Here is a 21,389-nt window from a genome sequence, read left to right as displayed (position 1 = left end):
TCCTGTGCTAGACTGCATTTCCAGTGGAGAGAATGTGTGCTGCAACAAGCCGTTCTGTTGCCTGCTTGGTGCTCCTGACCCAAGCTTTTCTCCCGTTTTCTCTTTTGTTTCTGAAAAGAATTAATTCCCCCTCTTCCCCATTTCATTTGGCAAACCTTGGGAAGATAGAATTTCTCCCTCTACATTTTTGTATACCTTAGGGAGTCTTGGCTTTCTGTGTTTTTAAAATTCAAAAGTTCTGTACTTCCCCTAGTTTGGGTTTGGAAACTCATTTCAGACTTCCTCAGTAAAAAGAACTATGAACTACTGCAGAGGGTATTTCTGCTTTGGTTATGTCAAGATATTTTAACAGCAGCAAGCCTGTCAAAATATGTTTAAGAACCAATAGCACTTCTGAAAACTAAGTGGGGTTTTTTTTAAGCCTCTTTTCTGTGGAGAATGTGGAACCTTTTATACACACACAAAGAATACCATTGGGGAGACATAAAATTTTAAAGAATTATTGAATATGAGCACCAGCTGCCCCTCTCCTCAGCCATGCCCTGGATCTCTTGTTTATGTTACGCTTCTAGCCTTCAAGCATCATGTCTGTAAGGGAGATTTTTCATGAAGACCTTGGCTTTTTTCAAGGCAGTTCCAGAAGATGTAAGGGCAAGAAGGAAAAGAGAGCACAGTGTGAAGCAGAATTTTCTTTTGAGTGCGTTGTCTGGAGGTGGATATTTGTTATGTCACCCATTTTTCTCTTTCCCCTCCTCACTCCAAACCGTTCTTCCCTGTGGCTCCTGCTGTATGGGTACACAATCCTATAAAGAAGTCCCAGGAAGCAGAAGGAGCTGCTCTCTCCACTCAAGCACAGATTTTTGCATGAATGTCTGATCCAGATCTTCCTATTCAGCCCTAGAAGGACTTGATCCTGCACCCACTGAAGACAGTGACAAATCTTCCATAGACATTAGTGGTTCAGAAAAAGGGTTTCTTCACCTTTGCTCTGGAAGTCCTTCAGTCTTCCTAAGCTACATAAAACCAGATTCATCTTGGTCTTGGCTGGGAGGGGTGACGGGGAAAAAGAAGATGTTTCAGTGGGATATGATCTTTCTTGAATTTTAATCAAAGTGCAGTGTGATATTATGAGATATATGTTTTGTATGAGTGTGTATCTAAGTATCATATGTATATGAAATACAGCACAGGTTAAGATACATGGCATAAATCATGCACATAACATTTTCACACCCACACACAAACACCCCCCCCCACATATATACATGCACACTTATTATACAAATGCATATATATTTTTCATATGTGCATGATGCTGACTATGTGCTATTCTGTAATTACTGTCCATGTGCATTCTGCCAAAATGTGATCCTTTAAGAACATGGCTCCCTTTGCAAGTGGAAAGCTGCTAGCTGTGGTGTATGTAGCTATGTTCTAATTTGGCAGTAGTCTTCATGTCTACTTTAAAACACTCCCTCCCACACATACACATTTCCAGTCTGTTTTTTCTTTGTTTGTTTCATTTTAGTTCCTACCCTAAGCTATTTGGTAATATTGCAGTGTTGAACACTGCAGCTGTTTCATGAGCATCTTATTTAAAGAGAGCACAGTCTCACAAATAAAGAGGAGCAAAGAAGGGAAGCAGACTGTGTGGGTTGCTCATTCTGGAGAAGACAGGAAGGAAACTGTAAATAAAAACATTCATGATGAGCCTAGATGTATAAACTATCTGGCTTTATACCAGCCACTTGTGTCGAGCAGTAGGAAGACACCTGTCTACTGCCTTGCATAGATTTGAATGTAAGGTCTGGTAGGATCAAGGGTTCTAATGTCAAGTTTTTCTAATGTGCATTTAGACCATAGCCCAGTACTTGTGATTATCAGGCATGTGCAATGCCTGTGAGTACTTGTGATTATCAGGCATGTGCAATGATTACTTTTGCACCAGTGTGCAAAAATACCCATGGACCACTGCTTGGATTGTCCCAGAAGTGTGCTTGCTTTTTTTTGGTAACGTCTCTTTTGGACTGTATTTCCTCTGTCCCTACCTCTGGAGTTCTTTCAATACTTAGCTCTTCTCTTTTTACTATATTTTCATTTGATTCATTTATGGATCTGATCCAGAAACTGTTAAGTCCACAGCAGAACTACACTTGCTTCAACAGACTCCTAGGATCAGGTCCTTAATAGGCATTTAAGAAAGGTGTTAAAGAAATTGCTCTGGGGCTTAAAACCCATTAGGCATCCATGAAGCAAGTATAGTGAGGTTTTTATTGTCTGCTCTATTCTGATTAATAAGCCTTTCACTTCCCAATCTGCTTTATTTCATCAGAGGTTAATTCTGGAGGACATTATAACTCAGTAACAGCATTCCTTCTTAATTATTTTGCATTATCTATGATGTGTGAACAGTCATGAAACGTGGGTTTCAGGGATTAATAGCTTTTTCCTCTTTTCTGACTTCTGTTTCAAAATGTGAAGGAGGAAAGCGTGAGATTTCCAGGCCCCTGTCAGAGTGTGCTTGAGGTAAGGGAGGCAGCACTGCCAGCGTCCCCTGTGTTAGCGTTAGGAAGTTCCGCCTCGAACAGCTTAAGCAGGCAGCATGGCAATTGCCGAAAAGGCTGCTCTCATGATCCCATTAATCTCCCCTAAGGGATCCACAGCAATTACAGCAGTTAGTGAGGCCCAAATGGAAAACCCCACAGATGAGGGAAAAGGGAGAGGCAGCAGACATTTTCAGGACTGTATACGAGCTGTGCTGTAAATGTTCCTCCACCTGCAGTTTCAACTAAGAAGGCTTGGTGCTGAGTCTGCAATTGCACCGAGTGGTCCCTTTACATATTGTGTGGGATCTGATAAATTTTTGCAGGATTTTTTCCAGCTGTGCTCTCATCACATTGATTTAATGGCCCTTAAGAGAAACCATAAAAGTGCTTTCTGGTTAGTGGGCCCCAGCTGTTCCTCATAGTATTGCATAATACAGCAGGCTGAGTTAACTATAGATTAATGATTATGAAATGTCTTGCTTAACCATATAATTTTTCAAATGTACAAGGCATTGGACAAAATGCGGTTCACTGAGGTAACAAGATGACTACGTTCATGAAGGAAAAAGGCTTAAGAGGTAAGGTATATTTTAATCTAACGAAGATAAGATTTTCCACAGGCCAGTCATGGCTCTGGCCAGTCATTTCGTGATATACGTAAGCCATATGTGTGCGTGCATGCACATGCATGCATGCTTGTGTGCTTCTCTTCACATATGTGTTTTCCCTTAAGGACTGAAGGGTGATGGCTCACTGCTGGAAGCATTTCTCTGTTTTCATTACCAGGCAACAGTGCAAGAAGCCAACAGTATCATTTGAGGATTATCAGGCTCGCTGATGAGGCTAAGAGCATTGCAAGGCTGTATGAAACTGAGGACTCCTTCATCACAGTGTCATAGGAGCTCCTGCTGTCCTACCAGCTCCAGAGCAGTTGAGCAACTAGGTAACTGATGAAGCATTAGGGCCTCATCCTACTCCCACTGAACTCAGTGGCCAAACCTCTGTTGACTCGAGTGGGGAGGTGAGGTCATGCTCTGCGTGGGGGAAACATGCCCTATGGGATGCTGCTGTATCAAGAGGCTTATTTATAAAGTTTCGTAAGAGCTCAAGGTCCTCTGGGGTCCCTGATCACCATAAAGGGATAACATGAGTAAAGCAAATTACAAAAACAAGTGAGGGTCCAGTGTTTTGCTTTTTGGTAAGTAAGCTAAAAAAGTATGTACAGGAAAGCTAAAGTACCATTCATGGATTATCGAGGAAAAATCCATGTGATAGTAAGGGACCAGGACAAGACACTCTTTAAAGTAAAATAGACCTGATGAGACCCTGGATTGCTTCTATCCCTCTGCTTCACCTACTACTACAGCACTTCAATGGCTGTAAAAGTTATATGTGCTTTTCTCAAATTACAAGCAAACTAGAAAATGAAACATAATGTATAAGCTCTTATAAAAGATTGTGAAAAGTCAATAGCAATTCCATTTGCAGGCATAAAACCACAGGAATCCAAAGCTGCCTCTGGTGCCCTAAAATGCAAGAAAGCCCAAATTTGATGTGTAACATCCTGAAATCAGGTGCAGATTCATTTGTGCGCTTTTTCCCTAGAAGTGATGCAGCCTGCAAGAGTTTTGATAGGGTATAGTACAAGCACCTTATTTTTTCAGGTGATCCTGAACATTTAAAGCAATATAAATAATGTAAGATGAGAAACAGTCAGCAATATTAAGCAGCCTAAATTAAAGAGGGATATTAAAAGCTGAAAGCACAGGGCGGGGGGGTTGTGGTTTATTTTTTTCAGAGTTGTAAAAACGCAAATGAGAATGCCCCCTTCTAAGTACCTGCAGCTCAGCAGATGAGTATTCAAAGTTGGGACACTACACCATAGATTCAGTGGCTGTTGTCAATCATCTGTTACGACAGTGTGGATCATTTAAAGCAACTGAATCATGAGGTTTTTTTCTTGGATCTGCTGAAGCTGGATAGTGAGGACACGCAACATGTCATTTGGAGGAGTATCTTTAAGATTGGCTGCCTAGATCAGGGCATTGAAGTGATCACTCCTGATTTTTTTTTAACAGCTTTTCAGTATACGCCTTAAACCATCCAATGAAGAAACAGCAGCATTAGAAATCTAGCTGCTACTGATTTTTTATGCATCATTGGCTAGGCTTTTAATTTTAAGCAGAAAGTTATTTCATTTCTTTGAAGATGCAGCATAAAAATATAACTATTTACCTATCCTTATAAAGAGTTTTTATAGCTAAGAACTAAAGGAGATATAGAAGTATTAAGTATTGTTGTCATCTCTATTTGTTGGTGTCATCAAAATTTGTACTTCTGCCAGGTGAATTTTCCATTGCTTAAAACAGAGGGATGGTGTGTATTTCAAGAGCTATAGTTTGTCAACAGTTGGATTTTCATGTTGGGTTACTTGAGCCTGAATTCATTTCAGATATGTGCAGAGTAATCTTGGTCTTTTAGGACTGAGCTGGCTGCAAAAAGAAGTACGTGGCTTACACACCTTCCCTTATGTTTACCTACAAAGCAGCAGCCTCTTTTATGCGCTTGTGGGAAAAACCAATTGTTTCCTTCCTCTGGAACAGGAAACCACAGTCTGTTCATTCTGGCTGGTCCACTATGACTGAGCATATTCCATCAACAGCTTCTGCTGATGGCAACAGGGAAACGAGTTTACTCTGGATTTCTTCCTAATGCAATTAAGAAGCAATTTAAATTACAAGAGATACAGTGATTAGCGCAGAACCACTGGAAACATGGCAAATTCAGAGACTGAATTTCAATCCCACCTGGATACTTCAGTGGTGAATATGGCCCAGTGACACTCTGGGATGGACTTCCTAACCAGCTGCAAATAAGGGCATTTGGGAAATCTATTTGTAGACAATCTTTGTACAGATATTATGTGAACATAAACAGAAGTGGCGTAGATGTTATAGGTATGTAACAGCAGGGGAAGTTTGAAATGGAAAGATGGAAGTGGAAGGAGTGTCTTGAATTGTTTTTTCTCACTCAAACATATAGGACCATATGCAGAAGCATTTATCTTTCTGTAATCTTAAGCAATCTTTTTCATGTCTGCTTAACTGCCTAGTGTCAGCCAATCTTATGAAGAGTTTCTCTTGAGGGATAGTACTGGGGAAGCATTGACTGAAGCAGCAGTTGAGATAAAGCGCAGAACCGTTTTATCTTCCACAGACACCGTAAACAGTGGTGATGTATGAGAACTCATCAGAGACTAGTTTTCAGACTTTACCTATTATTTTCTACCTGTAATTCTCAACTTCTTTTCTGTGATCTCTTTCAGTCTAACTTCTCTACTGTTTATCTGTTTGGAGTAGCCATTACAATATCCTAATGATGATGTGAATTAGGCACTTCTTTGTTAAAAACTTACAATGAATGGCTAGAGCTCTGACCAGGTGGGTGAATGGTGCTCAGCTCTTGTGTGCAGATTATAAGACAAATTTCTTTGTGAAAAGAATTGCAAATGATTCTTCTGAGTTGAGGAATATGAAATGAGTGAATAATCAGGAGGAAATTTGTCTTGTCTGATGTTTGTTACATGTCTTTTCTTTGGGTTCATCGTTGCATCTGGTTAGGAGATCATGTGCAACGTGGTGTGTGTAGTCAAGCTTCTGAGTTTCTAGAACAAAGAGAAATTTGAGTGTGGGACTGGAGAAACACAGTAACCATCTCACAGAAGTGCAGTGAGGTCTAGAGCAGTGATTCTTGGTTGAAGGGACTACCTTGTTTCACTGGTACATCATGACAGAATCTAACAGAAGTCCTTGCAAAGCGGACTTGTGCAGACTGAGTTAGAACAAGGGCTGTGGTGATTGCATTGTGCTAAACTTCATGCATGCTGCTAAGTTAGGAAACAACAGGCAATTTTTTCATGCCAAAAAAGTAGCCCAAGCATTTCAAGAAGGAAATACTTTCTGCAGGAATACGATTGCAGACTATCATTTTGCTCCATAGACATTGAATTGTTGCATAAATACTTGTCCTTCTAATTTAACGCTACATTGCTGCTTTTAAAATTTCATAATAATGTATACTGGATCATTCTGAGAAGAGAAGGAATTCATACACAGCTCCAGCAGTCTGATTAGGAGACCATATTAATGGGGTAATTTAGACACAGACCCAAAGGCTGATCTGCTGAAAGACACCTTTTTAATTAAATCAACTTGATTATGAATAGATATAATATTGTATCTGTAAGGAAGGGTCAAAACTGGAAAAGAGGAAGAAGGTAAGGATTAAATACTTCATTGGGGGCCTGGAACATGGTATGTCTCAGCAGGACCATTACACCCTGTCTAGAGGAACCTGCAAGACATATTTAAATCTAGTTGTTGTCCACTTTGTGCATAACAGTCAAAACCATGTTCTAAGTCTACCAAGAAACTCTGTTTTGGTTTATAAATGTAGTACTATGAGGGGGGAAAACCCCTAGCTCTCTAATATGGTCATAACTTTTCCACTTTCTTAGGGTAAAGAAAGCCATCCAAATCCGTGTTTCTTAGTAGTATTTTAAAATTATTCTTTTTGCAGTATGGGATGGGCTCAGGCCCATAGGCAAGAGGGTACCTTAGCCTTTCGATCTGAAACTGAACAATGAGCGGCACAGTACTAGTAATGTAGCAGCCAGTACTATATCAAAAACAGTAGTCAGAGGATTTATGAAGTCATCGGCATGACCACAGACAAAAAAAAGAGTGTCTTAACAGTGCTAATTAAGACTACATTTAGTCTAAATGCTGTTGAATTGTGTGACAAATTTAACTTGCCCTCAGGTCAGGAAGAAATAACTTGTTATGAAGATGAGTCATGTTGAGGAAATATTTTACTGGTAGTCAAGATCTTCATTACCTTATGATCAATTCACTTAAGACTTGTGAAAGCAATCTCTTCTATCAACCTGCCCAAGCTGGATGTCACAAGATCAAATACATGTGGGAACGGCACTAATGCTATAAATCTTGATATTAAATAAATTGAGATGAGTCCTAAGCTAAATATTTTGGATGTGAATTTTTACATATTTTTGAGCTCAGTGTTTGTCCATTTATTTACAACACTTTTACTCTATTAGATTTCCACTGTCAGAAGGAAGAGAATGAATAGTGCGGGTCCTGACCACAGGGGCCTTTGCTGTGCTCTCTCTCCATTCAAAATTAAGCAGTCTAATGCTAGTTAGATGCTAAAAGGTAATGTAAGTGAAAACTCCCAATAATTGTCCTATCACTTTTAACTGGTTTCCAGAATCCAAAAATTCACATTAAGCAGTACAGAAAAAAAGCACCAGCATCTGTTTTGTTTCAACGACAGCTAACACCAGTGAAATTAATTGGGATTTGTAGATTTACCCTTGTGCCAGCCTTCAAAATAGCAGAGGTTTGGAAAATTAATTTCCACCTTGAAGAACAGAATGGTTTCATTTTTATCAATAAAGCATATTACTTTTTATTAAAGAAAACACCATTAAATGGATGGCTGGGCTAAAGTTTTTTCAGTAATGGAGAGAATGATATAATCATGAGAGAAAGTGACTTCATTATAGTGTCAGCATTTGATGACTGGACAATTTGATATACTGTCAAGCTCCTCTGAAAGAGTTAAAACCTGCTGAATAGGTGAATTTTTTGTTATTAAAAAAAAATATTCCCTTAGCATTTTCAGAAGGACTTTTCCTATATGACCAGCCACAATGTTTTCTTAGATCAAAACCACAACCCTTCAGAGTGTTTAAATTGTTCCATCCTTCGCAGCGATATGCTAACTTGTAAAACAAGATGAAGCATGAGTGTAAGCAAAATGTACATGCAACGGCATACCTGATTTACATGTGCAGCTGAGAAACTATATGCCAAATGGCTGGACTTACTGCAAGAACAGCTCGTGTAACAAATCTCACTTTTTTAGTTTTCTACAGAAAAGTTTTTAATGTTTAGTCTTTTTGAAAACATAACTCAGTGGATTACAGGAAGAATGTCCCAACTCAAAATCATTAGTTAAAATGTAATTTGTTTTGGAGAATTAATTTTATACTTCTACAGATATACCAAAAGAAATAACATAATGGAAACCATGACAATCCCTGGAGTTGCGGTTGTGCTCAGCAAAATAAATCATTACAGACTGAAACCTTGTCCAATTAATCAATTTAGGTGAAGTTTGATCACATTTCATTAAAAATCCTTAACCTAGTTTCACCTAGTTCTAAATATCACTACAAATGTTTTTAATAGCTTTAGATTTTTTGTAATTTACTTTGTATATAACATCTATTCAACCTATGAAATCAAAAGGCAACACAAACACAATTTAGTATAGATTTTCTTCTGAACTACTAGTAACACAGTGTAAGGACTCAGAAGCTGCATGAATGTACGTGCTAATGCAGCCAAATGAATTTGCTGAATATGCATTTTAATAATGCTAACAAAATAACTTGTACTTAAATTTTGGCTAAACATGCTTCCAATAATTTTTTGTGGGAAAAACAGTACAAATAATCCAAAAAGCAAGTATACAATTAGTTTTTCAAGTCTTGCAGATAGCAGGCATGATCTCAAAGTGACTTTAGTGATGATTTCTATTAAAAGGTTTCACATTAAAATACTTTGTATAATGTAAACCAGATTGGCTTGGCTGAAGCCCGATTTTCAAGCAGTTTTAGAGAGCTATTGTTAACAGAAATGATCACTTTGGTAAACTAATGGCAATTGTATGCAAATTCTGGAGTATGCCACAGACTTACTATTTGTGGTAAAATTGTGGCAACTTTCTTAACAAGACTGACGGAAAATTGCCAGTAGCAGGAATTGCTGGCAACCTCAAAACTGCAGCTGTGGTTATCCTCTCAGATTACTGAGAAGTTATAGCAGAGTTTGTAACAAAACTTTAGCTTACTACATTGAGAGAGAAAGTGAGAGAAGGCACACTGAAGAGATAAATGCAAAGGCAAAGAGAAATACCAATATTGAGCAGTCCTGTTTCAACCTGGTGAAGACAAAATGGCTGCCATCTCAAAGGCTGTCAAGCTTGATAATTATAACTAATTTTAAACTACTCGTTTGTTACCTTCTCACAAGATTGTAACTCAGCTTCCTTACAAAGGAGCTAGAATGACTTTTGGCATTTTGTAAGGATGCAGTTGATGACCATGGTTAAGCTCAATGGTCTTAATAAGTCAGGAGGCTCTCCTCATCCCCTCTCATGTCCTGACCCTCCACTGATACCTTTGCTCAAGCCAGCTATGTGCAGGGATGTATCCATGTCCAATGTCTGAGCTGACTGATGACAAACTAGAACAGAAACCTAAAACGGTGAGGAATAGATGTAAGATCCCCATCCAGCCCTGTGCATTTGAATACTGCCACTGCAGTCACAGTAAGTTAAGCGCTGAGTGCCTCTGAAGAACTTCCTTGCAGTCTTGAAAGGACTGACTTCAGCAGCAGTTTAGTTCCATAGTTTCTATCAAACCTGGCCAATCCCCTAGATCTCAGTTCTCTTCGGGCTTTTTCTTGTGCATCATGAATAAGATTTCATGGATATAAGAGAGTTGACTGAGAGCAGTGAATGTAAATCTAATAGAGCACTGAAGTCATTGGTTTACCAAAGAATGAATGCCAAGTGACTTGGAGAGAAAAGGAGCATGAGAGAACCAAGAAAAACAAAAAATTAACAGGGTTTATATTAGATTACACACATCAACTTCATTTTTTTATAAGTATATGTTCAACATTTAACCCCACCATTTCTTTGTATTACAATTATCTTCAAGGGTGGCATCCATGAAATTCCTTAGATAAAGATACCAGGGTTTCCTTTATTCAATTTTTTAAATTCATATGTTTGATTTAATTTCACCTATGGCTGAAGCTAATTCTTATTGTGATGCCAAAAAACTGAGGTGGCCCATTTTTTTAACATTGGTGCGTCTTCTGCAAGAAAAATTTGCAACTTTACCTAGGCTCTAGAGGGATGCTCATTCATGGAGATTATCTAATCAAATTTGGAATTTCTTGGTGCAACAATACAATAATGTGGAAAACCCATAGTTTAGTATACATATAGCATCATTTTCAATACGTGTACAGGAAGGAAGAAGCAGAAAAAGTTAAAGAACAGGTAAATCTGGGCAAACTCCAAAGAGGGGATTCTCTGCTTGGGTGTTTGGAACTGCTGAGAAAACAATCTCTGAGACCTCTTGCACTGAAAGACACATGAAATGGTAATTCCTACTACCAGCTAGTTTGAATAGATGATTGGGTCAAAAGATGTATCAGTTATAGAGATCTAGTCAAATGTTGTTAGAAGCTTAATTTAATGTTTATGCGTCAGGAGCTGGGTGTTGATCAGAAATGGCTGAATTCATAGCATCAGCACTTGATTTGCCTACCCACTGTAAAATCAGGCATTGACCTTGATGTTTCTTTTACAGATTTATATGCTGTTCCTAGAAATTCATAATTTCTTGACAGTACTGTTAAGTTAGATGCCCACTTGCAGGCTCAAGGTTTTATTAGACTGTTATTTGAGGTATGAGCTAAAGTATGTGTTTGAAAGAAGTGATGTATCTTTTCGATAAAAATTCCAGACAATAAACCTTTGCCCTTATTCTGTCCCTAGAGGGAGAGGAACTGAAGAAAATGAGAAAAAAATGTATTCTCAGTGGTTAATTCAAGTTTAAATTCCAAACCAAAAGTTTGGGCTAGACATTGCCTTGCACAGTTTTTAGTTTCTGATGACTTTACATAGGTCTTTCACTGCTTCTATAGCTTAGGAAGAGTTCTTCTAGAACAATGTTGCCTCATTAAATCTTCTGTGAAAGTCATTGTTTGACCTTGTTTCTCACAGACTTAATGCAATGATATTTCATTGGACAACATTGAGGAACTAAAGATAGATATTTTTTTGTGGAAGTATACAGGATTTGCTAAAACTTACATTTGGTCTATGTGAATTAATTCAGTCCGTGACTTGATTTTTCAGGTCAATGGCCAAAATGGAAACTAAGAAAGATTATGTGGTTTGAATTCAGAATTTTTACCAGTTGTTGCTCTTTTTCTTACTTTATAGCTGAGAAGGAGAGTGTGGAGATGCTTTTTCTTTGAGCTTGAGCCAGAGCAGGGATGTTAAACCAAGGCTGTGTACCTCCTAGCCACCCAGATATTGGGAATTCCGGGGTGGGTTGAAGCAAATAAACTTTCATGGGGACAGAAAGGACAAGTCAGAATGACTCTCTTGTTCAAAGGTGAGTGAGTGCCCTCTCCAGGAAAATAGGATGTTCAAAATGCTCCTCATACTCAAACATACTGCCCAAACTATGGGCTATATGCCATCTTCTTCTTCTCTGGCTGGTTTGCTTTGGTTTTTTTTTTTTTTTATGGAATATTGTTTAATGTGCTTTTTGAATCTAATCCAGAAAAGCAAAACACTTCATTTTGGAAATGATGAAATGAACTGTTTTGAAATTTCTACATTTCTTTCTTATTAATCAGAAACTTTTTTTTTTTCCTCCTGAATTTGGCTACAATTAACAAACAGCTTTTGTTCAAATAGAGTTACCATTTTTGGTGAATAAAAACAAGTGGGGGGCACACATGAGTCCTTCCCCATCTTCCACACAACCCCACACAGATGGTCCAGCCATACCATATATCCATGCCATACAGCACGACTGCTACAATACAAGTAAGTAGTATGTGACTCTGGCCAGGAAAAGGGAAGAGTTTCTTGCATGTTTCAGATATTCAGGTGAGATTAGTGGCTTTTTGCTCTGCAGGCTCTCTGGGATAGTCTTTGGGGCCTGATGTATGACCTTTTAAAGTCGGCGAGAATCACAGCCTATCTTAAGAGAACTGAAGCCTGAAACATGCCATCATAAGAGCAAGTAAGTGGGACAGGACTTAATTCTCTCTTTGACGCTGAGGGGCTTGAAACTACTTCACTTCCCTGTGTGGTGAAACTACTTCACTTCCCTATTTGTGAAACAGGCAACAGCTTGCAGTGTGTCTTGTACTGGGAAGTACTTGTTAAGAGGCTTAACAAGTATCTGATTTTCTTTGACAGTCCTGCAGGAAAAACACCACCGAAGAGGAAGGTATTGCTGTTGTGACTTTTTCTACTCATTCTGTGAACATAGAGGGTGTGAGTGCTAGAAGGGTGTCTGCAAAAGCCCACTAAATGAGGAGCCATCAAATCTTTCCCATGGAAGGGCTGGGCCCCAGCTTTGCCGCAGGCTCTCATGAGCTGGGGCAAGACAGTGACCCTGAGCTCTTACCCCTGTGCCTGCAGCTGCTCCAAGGAGGACAAGCTCTTCCAGCCCTATGTCCTCCTGCAGGCATGGTGGCTGCTCCCAAATGCCCACATCTGATTCAGCTGAGCTGGTGAGAGAGACCTGTCTTTTCCATGGTGAAAGCAGACATCATGTTGGTTCCTCTGTGGGAACGGTGGCAGGATAGGCAGAGTTAGCCCTCAGGGCTGGCACCGGCGCTGTGCTGGGTGTATTGTAGCTTAGCAAATCGACTCAGTTTGACTATGCATTGCTCAAAGCCTCACTGTAGACACATCTGATTCAGCTGAGCTGGTGAGAGAGACCTGTCTTTTCCATGGTGAAAGCAGACATCATGTTGGTTCCTCTGTGGGAACGGTGGCAGGATAGGCAGAGTTAGCCCTCAGGGCTGGCACCGGCGCTGTGCTGGGTGTATTGTAGCTTAGCAAATCGACTCAGTTTGACTATGCATTGCTCAAAGCCTCACTGTAGACAGATTTTTCTCTTTTTTTTTTTTTTTTGGGAAATTTTTTTTAAAAATTATTTGCTCTCAAGTTAAATTTTTTTCCCTGGAAGGGCTGGGCCCCAGCTTTGCCGCAGGCTCTCATGAGCTGGGGCAAGACAGTGACCCTGAGCTCTTACCCCTGTGCCTGCAGCTGCTCCAAGGAGGACAAGCTCTTCCAGCCCTATGTCCTCCTGCAGGCATGGTGGCTGCTCCCAAATGCCCACATCTGATTCAGCTGAGCTGGTGAGAGAGACCTGTCTTTTCCATGGTGAAAGCAGACATCATGTTGGTTCCTCTGTGGGAACGGTGGCAGGATAGGCAGAGTTAGCCCTCAGGGCTGGCACCGGGGCTGTGCTGGGTGTATTGTAGCTTAGCAAATCGACTCAGTTTGACTATGCATTGCTCAAAGCCTCACTGTAGACAGATTTTTCTTTTTTTTTTTTTTTTTGTGGAAATTTGTTTTAAAATGTATTTGCTCTCAAGTTAAGACTTTGTCTGCCAAGTTTCTCCCAAAAAACATTTTTGCAGCCAAGTTATAAACCCCTCCAAGTAAGGGTACGCAGTGTAGCAATGGAGAGAGCCTAAAGCATAATGGCACCAGTTAGCTCTCTGAGAATGCCACCTTTATGATCTGTTATCTTCTTTTGCCAGCTTCAGTTTGACATTTCATGAGAGCTGGGTTGGGCAATTCATTTTAAGCTTAGTTTTGGACTTAGTTATCAAAATAGGACAGTAAAGCTCTCAAACATGCTGTATGTTCTTGGAAAACACTGCAGAAAGACAAATATTTCACTTGGACTGAAAGGAGATATAAATCTCACACAGAATGCCTGTCAGCAAATTTAGCTAATATGCTAATTGTCTGAGGAGTGGACTGATGGGATACCCTATCTTAAGACCTTAATGTGGAAAAATACGTATCTGTTTTATACTGTGAATGTCATGTTAAGAAGATTCATATACCCACTGAAATGTTTGTCTAATCACAGAAATAGTTTTGATATTTATTTATTTATTTTAAAGGACTAATTTATTATCTGTATCTGTTAGTTTGGCCAGAGAATGTCCAGAAACTGAGTTCTGACTGGGATTAACACGGGGACCATTAAATATTTTTGAGCGTATTGTTTTAATTGATGACAGCTTGCTAGCAGAGGCAGTATTTATCTACAGATTACAGGGCCGGTACTAGGGCATGGAGAATTCTGCAGTCCTGTTTCCACCAATTATACAAATGCATCCCAAGGGATGTAATGGTCGGTGCTTAGTCAGTCCCTACTGGTGTAGCTGGAAGTAAGGACTCCAGCAAAGGCTGTGGAATAGGCAGCACGTGCAGGTTAGCTTGAAGGAGATGCTCTTACTCCTTTCCTGGGTACACCCAGTGTAGCTGCCTGTTTCCAGTCAGACAGCTGCTGTTCTCCCAGACCTGCAGAACCATCTGCCTTTTCACCACTGGGAACTCATTTGAAATACATACAAGCACACGTGACTGACCTTCGAACCATGTACAAGGGGACACCAGCGCCCGTGACAGACCCTGCTGACAGTGTGTCTCTCAGGAGGCCACGAGGAAGGGCAAGCGCTTGGAGAGAGGAGGTTAGGGCAATGCAAACTACAAAAGATGCAGGTTTTTTATTCTGTGGTGTTGTCAGCATGACACTCACCAGGGTCTGGGGAGAAGACAGCTGGGAGCTGAAGAGCTAGCTATTCTGTTAGCGGTACATCATATTTTTCAATCACTGCACGTCCATTTTGTGGCACTTTTTAGGCACTCTGGTTACAATAAGTTTTAATTTTTTAAGAAACAGTAAGTGCTAAACATGGAAAGATAGTCATGCCACTAGCATGCCCAGTACTAGGGGCAAAAATTTTGTGGCACTTTTTAGGCACTCTGGTTACAATAAGTTTTAATTTTTTTAAGAAACAGTAAGTGCTAAACATGGAAAGATAGTCATGCCACTAGCATGCCCAGTACTTCAGGAGCAAAAGCATCCTGTGTTGCAGAAATTCCCAGAAGGTGTCTTGTTTGAATCTCTTTCCCTTCAAGGTCTGTGGACCAAACACTGTTCAGACCATAAACCCCCAGGATCAGTCTGCCATCTTTGTACACTCCTCACAGGTGGTTGTACTTTTGGTGTGATTCCCTCTGACAGAAAGAAGTCCACATACAAAGCTCAGTTTTCTCTCAAAGCATTGTGGAGATCACCACTTTGCTTAGGGGGATGGTGTTCAGAGCTCATAAGAAGTGCAAAAAGGAAGGTAATCCAAACATTACAGAGGTACAATTCTTCTTTTCAGTGAGGTTTTTAGCTCACTGGTGCCAAACAAATGTGGCCAAAGTCTACTTGCTTTGCCCTCGGTCAGTCCCACTGGTTTCACACCCATAATTTCCAAACTGAAACGGTTCAAGGTAACCATTCCTCCTGCTGGCTTCAGCACCACTGTGTTAGTTTCGCTTAAGCTCATCTTTCCATGAAAAGAATGCACACCTGAAGAAGAACCTGGAAATAAAGTCCGGGAGCCCTTCTAGCTATAGGATAATTACTGTACTGGCTGCAGACATTTTGCACAGCTGTGACTTAGTTATAGACGGGAAGATTCATTGTAATATCCATTTTAATGACGGGAAAAAAGGTTTATCTGTAACACAATGGACTTCCAGAGTTATTTTTTTCTGCTCTGTGGACATTATAATGAGCTACAACAATATTTCTATGATTTTTTTTTTAGAGCTCCATGAAATTTGGAGCATTTGTGCATCTCTCAGAAAGATATCCCTTATCCAATCAAACTTACTGATGTCTCTCAACTTAATTAACCTGAGAAATATTCTTGAAGTCAGGAGGATTCTGTCTGAGGATATACAGAACATGTTTTCAATTGCTTTTGCATGTATAATTCGAAATATGTTTCCAGTATTACAATGGCTGTATCTCGGTGAGGAATAGATAAGTGTACATCTGAAAAACATACACCTTTCCTGAGCCACTGCTGCGACCATTTTCATGTTAGGTTGGCAGAGAAATAGAAGGAGGCATTTCCTTTAACTGTGGCGGAAAAGTCTTTGGTTGTGTCAGGTATGGACACTTTCAATATGGAAAGATAATGCATTCTGAAAGTTTTTGTTTTGTTTTGTTTTTATGAAGAAAGCAATATAGGGTTGTAAATGAGACTTGCAGCCTTATTAGAATTTGCATTAAAATAAGTGTAGATGTCCTGCAGGACTGCAATCGCATTATACATTTTTCTTCTAAGTAGCCACCACAACTACCAGAGCAGACAGTAGATGTGAAATCCTTTTTGCTGCTTTTCTTTCCAGAACAATAATAGTGATGCGGAAACAGCACATGGTTTTTCTAAAGTTATATTAGACATATCTGATCTTCATGTTTGCAGTAATCTGACTTTGGCAGGCTTTTTAAAGACGGGTTAGGGAGTATTACATTAGACAGTGGTGCTAGGCAGCCAAACTTATGATATTTTGTAGTTCCAGAAAAGAAAGTTCAACACAGCCAAGATCTGAACAGAACAGATATTGTATATTAAAACAGGCTGGAAAACCTAAGAGAGAAACATCCAAATGTTGCCCAACTGCGTGATTGCACTGGCAGCTCACATGGAGCTGAAGGTCTAAATCAGATATGCAGAAAATGGGGAGATTGTAATCCCTTTAATATGGGAAGTATGCCCTGTGGGGGACTACTTCTCCCAGCATGCAACTGCAAAATGTCATAGATCTCAGCCACCCTTAAGCAGAATGGCTGAAAAGCATGCAAAATTGCTTTGACACAAATAATCATATATACAAAGTAGAGGCCATTGCTTCAGATGCTGCTGGAAAATAAACCTCCTGTCTGTGTCCAAAAGAGATGGCAGAGATGTGAAGTTATGCTGACAAATATTTTTGTCTAGTTGTACACCATTTATAAAGCTGCTTTGAAATCATCACTGTTATTTGAGTTATGATGCTCTGAAGGAGAAATTTATTGCAAAGGTACTGCAATTAGTCAGATGAGAGTAATTTTTATTTTTGGCAGGGAGATCATTGTAGAAAATGGTGTCTTCTAAAAACAGAGACAAATAAAGGAAAGGGGCAACGGCTACACTTTAAAATGGAAAATAGGTAATGTTTCTAAATAATAGATTAAAAATTAGAGGATGTTGCAACAAATACAAAATGTTTAAGGGTATGGCTTTACAAATTAATCTAAAATCAGTCAAAAATGCAAGAAAACTTTGAGCTGTATGTCATCCTTCACCTGAAATATCTCGCTGATATCACCTTCCGAGATAACTGCAGGGGCAGACACTGAATTCAGTGTACGGAAGGTACAGAAGTCTCATGCAGTGATGGGCTTCTCCAGATGCCTGTTTGCAAACACACCTTGTTAGGGGAAGAGATCGTAACTTCGCTTTGATACTGAAAATAAGTTTCCTGATTGCTGTTTAGCTGTTCTGCGTCCAGTGACTGAACGCACATACATATTCCCAGATAAAATCTACAATGAGGTTGAGAGTACATACATAGCAGTGATTTGGCATGAAATCCTTTTATGAGGCTGTTGTGGTATTCCTAAAACAAACATTGTAAGACCAGAAAATATTATGAATATAAGATTTAAAAAACCCAATATAAAAACATATATATTTTCACATGAAAAGCTACCAAACAACCTTACCTCTGCCCCAGCGTAACATGATATATTAGGTATGTATCAGGCGTTTTATTAATTATAATCTGGGGTTAGATCAAAGCAACTTAGTTAAGGATTCTAACTCTCTCCTCCTGGTAATTCTGGAGGATGAAGTTTGTATTTCTAGGTGTCCTCACATAAAATAGACACAGTCACGTTAATTTTAACCCACTTCTGTAAACTGCCTGAGTTTATAATGGTTTTTTTCTTAATGAATTCTTACAATAACCCTGAAATACTGTACATTTTTTCACAAAAAAAGAGGCAGTAAATAAAACATAGCTTTACTTGCACTCCAGAACTTCTTTTTGCTGAAGAGCTTCCTTTAAAAATATGTGTATATCACCACTTCATACAAGAACGCTAAAGAAGGATTTGTAGAAGGTCACAGTGTCTTATTTCTCATTATTTGAGACACAGTGTTTCCCTTTTGACTCCTTTATCAGCTATTTATTTGCTCCTTTAGGCTGCTTTGAACAAGAGGGCAATCAGCAAGTTTGGCTTCAGATGGGAGCGCTGCCGACATTTCTGGTGTCAGTTCCCTGCCACTTGCACGGTCCCCTGTGCGCCTGCACCCCACACCGCTTCCCCCGGCACGTTATTCCTCATTTATGCATCGCGACTTCTGCCTGCCCTTGGGAGCAGAGCTGACTGAAGAGTGCTTCCTTTGCTCACCGCTTCGTTCGTACACAGAGGGAAGCTGCAGTCAGGGTTAAAAGAAACCCTTGGAACCGGTTTCCGAAAGAAGGAGGAGAAAGCCTCCCTCTGCTGAAATGGCTGCCAGCTGAGGAATTTCCTGAGGAAGGACAAGGACAACCATTGCGGCAGCTCCTTGGGCATTGCCTCTACCAGCAGCGCTGCCAGCCCGGCCGATGAGGGAAGTTCGCAGAGGCTGCTCGGTGACTGAAGCTGGTTTGGGCACCAGTGCCGTGCCGGGCTTATTTAAACAATCCTTTACATCTGCTCTGCCCTGTCAGCAAATTACTTGTGGAAAATTTTCAGAAAATTTTCAGAAAATTGACTCTATGGGCAGGCAAGTTTTATAATGGTTAAGGGCCATAGATTGAGCCTTTAGTCACCAAACCTTTCCATTTGAGAAAACTGAAGTCACCCTGAGCCATTACGCAGCTGGTCCCGAGATGCTGAGCGCTCGCAACCCACCTGGGTTTCGCTGATGTTCATGGGTGGTAAGAAGGATTTTACAAATATAAAAATGGAAAAATGATTTTCAAAATGGCATTTTAAGTTATCTGATCAATAATTATGCCTTTCTTTCTGAATCCGGCAACTGGTCAGCCTTTCTCTACGTGGATATTATGTGATGAAAAGCATTGAGCAGCCACGTCAGGCAGAGGAGATGTACTCAAGCTAGCCAAACTCAAGGGGACACGTTCCACATTATAGACGACATCTCCGCAGGCACTCCTAGATGTACTGTAAAGGTGCAGGTAGGTTTCTGTTACAAACCACCCTTTCAAGCAGCCCATCTTTCCACCTTACACTGAGAACAACCCTTGGCAAGGCTTATTTCCTGAGACTCTCTCTCCCACTTCTGGTATGTTCTGTATCATCTAAAGCCTTTAAATACTTTTCTAAAATACAGACCACAGATCAAAGAAGGGTTATGAGCTTGATATAAAATTACCCAGTGAGTTTCTTTAACACTGTCATCCTACAAATAAGATTTTATAATCATGATAATCATGATGATCCCCTTAGGCCTTACAATTTCTGAAGCACGGGGTTGTCATTAGCAGAGCTGACTAAAAAGATATATGCCTAATTTAGTTCTGCTGTCTTTTCAGACTTGTCAGGGAAGATGCAGCATGCCTGCTTGGCACCTAAAATGGGACCTGTATAAATTTTAGGTGCCTTTCCTCAGGAAAGCCATTTGAACACCCTATAATCCTACGAAAGCCTCAACCCAGATGCTGTCGAAGCTCAGTTGTACGTCCCTTCTTAGCCTGCATGTTCCCAGGGTGCTGTAAACTAGGTGCCTTTGAAGGTGCAGAAGCTCCCAGCTCTGAGGAAAAAGATGGTTAGCTCCTATCTGAATTGTGGGGATCCAGAGATGCATCTCAAGGGGAGCCTAATTTTGAGCTGGCTGTCAAATTTTTGGCTGTATCTGGGATGGTACTGAGTCCAGCATTAAACTCTACAGACATGGCAATTGTAATTTAAAAAAGCCCAAAGAAGTGATGGTGATAATAGTATGCCAGTATGCCAAATCATTGACACACCTAAGCTGGGGACTGCTGAAGGGATTCTCTGTGCATTTATGTCACTTAGGCATAGGTAAATCCCTAACCATAATTACTCACTTAATTTTGGTTAAATCCACCACAGCGTGGGTTTCCAAGGAAGCGCTGAGTACCAGCCTTTGCTGAAGCCCTCAGAAATGGTGGGGCATGGAGCACAAGATAGCTGTGGTTTGTATATTGTTCCAGAATAAGAGTGCTTTCTTGAACAGGAGCAATAGTAAAATTACATGAAAGATATTTCACACTGTAAATATGAAATATTTTGGTTGTGAAAAAAACCATCAATGAGATATTTTACCCTGGTTCAGTGAAGAGCCTTCCATGTGGAATGAAGCTGAGAGCACAGCCAAACCTGTTCCTCCTTCAGGTACAGAAATGACTGACTGAAACAGACCTTTTTGGAATATCTTTTGTGCTTTAAAAACATGGGGTGAAATCGCAGCAGTATCAAATGCAATGACTACATTTCCTTTGACTTTAGTGAGTCAAATTGTAGCTCAAGGAAACCTGTCAGACTACCAACAACTTACCTGACTAAGCTGCAAGACAAAGAAAAAATGTTGCCCTAGATATTGCTATTATCTGTTTGATAAGATGTACCACAGTTGCGGGTAAAGCTCTGAAGTAGGTTATTCTCTTGATAGCACAGAAGGCAAATTTCTCTTTCTACAGCAACCCAAGAGAAATGTTGCCAATACAACCTTTCCTACTTATGGAGATAATAGTAATGAAAGAAAGGTCAATCTTGGCTATATAATAGTTTAAAATACAGCTTCGTCTCTCTTGACATCTGCATAGACTAAATGAGTTGTTGAAGGATTTGAACAGTTTTACAGAGTATATTAAGTTTCATGACTTGCACACAAAAAAAATATTCATTTGGTTACACGTTGGAAATCCAGAGCCAACAATAACTTTGGGATTTATTAAAAGCAGGCCACTGTTTTAATGGGAAAATATTTTTATGCTATGAGCAGTAATGGCTTTTTTACAACTCTTGTAAAAACTCAAAAGAAGAGCAATGAAGATTCTTGGGATGGATGGATTTTGCTGCTCTTGAGTCAATTAGTAGAATAA

This window comes from Aptenodytes forsteri, unplaced genomic scaffold, assembly GCF_000699145.1.
Source record: "Aptenodytes forsteri isolate BGI_AS27 unplaced genomic scaffold, ASM69914v1 Scaffold515, whole genome shotgun sequence".
Taxonomy (NCBI): domain Eukaryota; kingdom Metazoa; phylum Chordata; class Aves; order Sphenisciformes; family Spheniscidae; genus Aptenodytes; species Aptenodytes forsteri.
The sequence above is the reverse complement of the archived record's forward strand: the minus strand, read 5'-3'. Positions refer to the sequence as shown.